This window comes from Puma concolor, chromosome E3 (assembly GCF_028749965.1).
Source record: "Puma concolor isolate L17-30 chromosome E3, mPumCon1.1.hap2, whole genome shotgun sequence".
Classification (NCBI taxonomy): domain Eukaryota; kingdom Metazoa; phylum Chordata; class Mammalia; order Carnivora; family Felidae; genus Puma; species Puma concolor.
In genome coordinates, this window is record NC_141682.1 from 9,411,269 (window position 1) to 9,416,082 (window position 4,814).

Below are 4,814 nucleotides of genomic sequence, written 5' to 3' on the forward strand. Positions count from 1 at the left end.
GACATTCTTGGGGATTCCGTGGGGGCCCTTGGCTGGTCAGAGGGGCTCAGCTGTGGCCCTGGGACAGCGGGTAGTCAGGCTCCGTGACCAGAGATGCCGTTGGCTACCCCACCCTTGGCCTTCAGCCCAGATCCAGGTTCCTGTCTTCCGAGATGTTCATCTCCTGATTGCGGTTCCGTGCTTGGCTCTCATTAACCTCTTGAACCTTTCCGAAAGGAGTGGAAAGCCCTGCCCCATCCTCCCGCTGAGGAAGCTGGGGGAGGGAGTTGGGTGTGGTAAGGGGACCACCCGAGCTGCTGTCTAGATCAGAGGCAGGGGTGGGAGCCTTGGGCACCCTGAGTCCCCTCCAGGAGCCCTCCAGCCCCATCCCTGCCAGCCAAGCTCTGAGACCCTCCCTGCCCCACCCCAAGCTGGGCTCCCTTCCCCTGTGTTTCCTGCCCTGGTGGCTCTCACCATGCCTCCATTTCTTCATCTGAAAAATGAGTTTATCATGGGCTTGCCTGAGGATTTAGGGGTTCACGTCTGGGAATTGTTTGGCCCGTTCCTGGGACCCAGTAAGTGCTGTGCCATGGGTCAGTCCCTCCTGTGACTCACCGAGCCCTCTGTGGGTGGCATTCGCTGGGTTGGGCTGGAGTGACCAGGGGTGGCTGACAAGGGTGGTTTGCGTCTCCGGTCTGTTTCCCCTGCTCCGCGTCTGTCTTTCTTGGACCCTTCACCCCACTAGGGATGGATGGACAACCAGGGAATATTCTTGGAGTCCTTGAGATTCAGGGGGGGACAAATAACTTGCAGTGAAGGGGTCACAGGTGGCCACAAGGAGAAGGGAGACGTACAAGCTGGGCTTGAAGGGCCAGGAGGGTTTGGGGTCTCCATGAAGGTGGCAGGAGGCGGGAACAGCATCAGCAGGGCAAGGGGACCATCACGTGTGAACCCCTGGGCCATCTTGATAGGAACCTTAGACCTGACTCTGGGCGGCTCAGACCCACCCAGCAAGCAGAGATTCTGGCCCCTGAAACAGCACATCCCCAGGGGGATCCCAGGAGCACCTGCTCCTTGGCCTGGGATTCACCAACGGATCCTGGGAGGGTGGAGGAGACCACCCCCCTGGCTGGACTGTCCTCCCTGGGAGAGGCCTCCCAACTGGGTGACTGGGACCCTAGAGAGACCCCTCTCTCAAGTTGGGGTGCATTTTGGCGGCTCAGGGTGGAAACATCCCCCAGGGAGTTTAAGAGGCTAGGGTCAGATGCAGAAGCAGCCCCCTCCCGGACTCCAGGACTAGCTGATTCCCTCCTCTCCGGGGCCTCGCAGCCCTTCCTGCCTGCCTGGCTTCTGGCACCACCCAGGCCTTCAGACCCCTCTGTGCGAGCCAGTGTTCCCAGCGGAGCTGGGTCCTGTGCCAAAGATGGGGTGCAAATACCCACGGGCAGGGAGGAGGGGGTGGAGCTGTCTACATTCCCGTGACAGTCCACGAGGGCCACCTGGGTTCCTGCTGCAGGGGACAGCTGGGTGTCTGGGTGTCTGCTCCATTTTTGTCCTCTTCCTGTACTGAGCCCAACCCGGGAACAGAAGCCAGCTCTCTGATTTTATCCCGTGTCCACTGGGAGACGGTCATGCCCGTCTCTGGGCCGGATCAGACAGCTTCCTCCAGGAAGCGAGCCAAGTTCCCATGGCTTGTCCTGGGGGGCTCAGTCGGTTGAGCGTCTGACTTCAGCTCAAGTCGTGATCTCACCGTTTGTGAGTTCGGGCCCGGCGTCGGGCTCCGTGCTGTCAGTGCAGAGCCTGCTTCAGATCCTCTGTTCCCTTCTCTCTGCACCTCCCCTGCTCGAGCTCGCTCTCTCTCTCAAAAATAAACTTAAAAAAAAAAAAAAGAAAAGAAAAAGTGAAACAGCTAGCAAGGCAGAAAAAGGCCCCTGCCCGGATCCATTTGTCCGTTTTTCAGCCTGATAGCAGGTGACATGGGGACCCACTGGACATCATTTCATGGCTCAAGACGATTGTCCCCAAGCCCGTGTTCCCCAGGTTTATGCCCCTGACAGCAGGCATGCTGAGTGGGTCAGCGGTCAGTGTCACCCCACCAGCTCCTGCTCCGTCACATAAAGGCCCCCTTGTTACCTCTGTGCAGACCTAGTCCCCATGAGGCCAGGTTTCCATGTCTCGTGCCCGGCGAGCCTGAAGTCAGTGAGGGTCTGCTGGGCGTAGGAGTGAGTCGGTGATCGGGGAAGGGGATGACGGGAGCTTGTGGCCCGTCCCTTCTGTCCTTCTCATGGACGAAAAGAGCCAGGAGGGTCAGGCAGGGGCCGGGGCTGGGGCTGGGGCCAGGGCACGGACCTTCCCAGGGCCCTGACCGCCGTGTGACTCTCCCCGACAGCGGGTCCCACGACACAGCTCTGGAGCTGAGGTTCCTTGTCTGCTGCATGCGGATCGTGATCAGCAGCTTTACAGGGCCACCCTGGCTCGGGCCTCCCCCTCCAGCCAGCCCCGAGCTCCCAGGCCCCAGAAGAGCTCAGGGAAGCAAACCCAGGCCTGTTTGAGGCTACACGGGAGCTCGGGTGGGAGAGAATCCCGCCTACACGTGCTGGGCTCTCCACATCCCTGAGCTTGGGCTCTGAGCTCAGCACCGGGCAGGACCCGAGGAGATGGCTTCGGCTTCGGGGCCTGACTGTGCCTGTCACCGAAAACGGTGCGTGTACTCAGCGGAGGCTTGTAGTTAAGGGGAGAGGTTCATCAGGGGCTTCAACATTTGGCCTGGGGCCTGGAGGACCAGGGCACCAGGAGGAGGTGGGGGTCTGGGGGCAGATCTAGGTTTGGCTATGGAGGTTGTATGGTGGCCCTGGGGGCCTCTGGGATCTCCCGTCAGAGGTCCCTGTCCTCCAAGACTCCGGGATGCGCTCCTGCAGCGTCCCCTCTGCACGCCCCCACCCCCACTCTGGCCTCAGGCAGCCCTCTGTCTGGGACAGGACTTTCAGGTCACCTGTTTGCCCTTCTGTCCAGTCTGGAGACCACAAAGGTGGGGAAGGGTCTGATTCCACAAGCTTGGCACAAAGGCGGCCTGTGACCCTCTCTGATATCATCATGATATTGGGGCGCCTGGGTGGTTCAGTCAGTTGAGCACCCGACTCTCGATTTCGGCTCAGGTCACGATCCGGGGTTCATGGAATCGAGTTGCGCATCGAGCTCTGCGCTGAGCATGGAGTCTGCTTAAAATTCTCTTTTTCTCCCTCCACCCCTCCCATTCTCACACTTGCTCTCTCTCAAACTAATGTGTGTATTTATTTAATTATCTTTGTTCCTGATTCCCAGCACTGAGCTCCTAAAAGTCTTAGAAATTTTTGAATGTTAGGGGAGACAAGAAGGTCCTTTGTTTTCAGACAAGCTTCTTTCAACCACACCTGAGCCCATGCTAATGAGGTGACTCTTGGGGGGGCTCTGGGTGGCTTCGGGATGGGGCTGGTCACCAGAGGCACCAGCCATGCGCTTAGATGGTTGGAACTTCCAGCCCCACCCCCACCCCGCGACAACCGCTGGCGAGGATCGAGGGGCTGCAAGTTGAGCCAGTGATTGAATCAACCATGCCTCCGTGATGGAGCCTCCAGCAAGACCCTAGTCGATGGAGTTCAGAGAGCTTCTTCTTCTTCTTCTTCTTAACATTTATTTATGTTTGAGAGAAAGGGAGAGACAGAGCACGTGCAGGGGAGGGGCAGAGAGGAGGGAGAGCCAGAATTCAAAGCAGGATCCAGGCTCTGAGCTGTCAGCACAGAGCCCGACGCGGGGCTTGAACTCATGAACCACAAGATCATGACCTGAGCCAGAGTTGGACGCTTAACGGACTGAGCCACCCAGGCGCCCCTGTTCGGAGAGCTTCCGGGTTGGTAAACATGCTGGGAGAGTGGGGCACCCAGAGAGGGCATGCAAACCTCGCACCCCTCCCCCCATACCTCACGCTAGGCGGCTCTTCTATTTTGCTCTTCAGTTGTAGCCTTTATGACAATCCCGGAATAGCAAGTAAACGGTTTTCCTGAGTTCCGTGAGCCGGTCTAACAAATCAGCCAGTCCGCGGATGGGGTCACAGGAGTCCCTGAGTTGTAGCCCAGTTGGAGAGAAATGTGGGTATCCCTGAACTCAGTACTTGTCAGCAGTGTCTGAAGCCGGAGGGGGCAGTCTTATGGGGCTGAGCCCTTTACCCATCTATACTAACTTCAGGGAGTTAGTGTCAGAATGGAATTAAATCATAGTACACCCGGGCGCCTGGGTGACTCCGTCGGTTGAGCATCTGACTTCGGTTCAGGTCATGACGTCACAGTTCGCGCGTTCGAGCCCTGCTGTCGGCATAGAGCCTGCTTTGGAGCCTCTGTCTCCTTCTCTCTCTGCCCCTCCCCCACTCTCTCTCTCTCTCTCAAAAATAAATAAACATTTAAGAAAAATAAATCATAGTAGAGAACAGAGAATTGGTTGGTGTCAGAAGTGCTGTGAGTAAAACAGATCACAGGAGTCCTCTGTTACCCATTTTTGGTCCTTCTCTGTCCCGCTCTGGTCCCAAGAGGGTGGCACATGGACCACATCACCCAGAGCCCCCTGCCCTGTTGTTTCTGGTTAGGTGTGGTCACGAGACACCAGCGCGAGGTCAGAAGGCAGGAGAAAGAGGGGTATTTACTCGCCGGCTCCCTCTAGTGGTTGCGTCCTTCTATCTCCAGCCCCTCCTGGGCAGACCTGCACCCACGACTCCCTCTCACTGGCCCTGGAGATACCACTCCCCTCTTGTCAGCCCTTGAGGTACGGGAGTGATTATGTCCCCGTCATAAACACTGGGTCCGGGC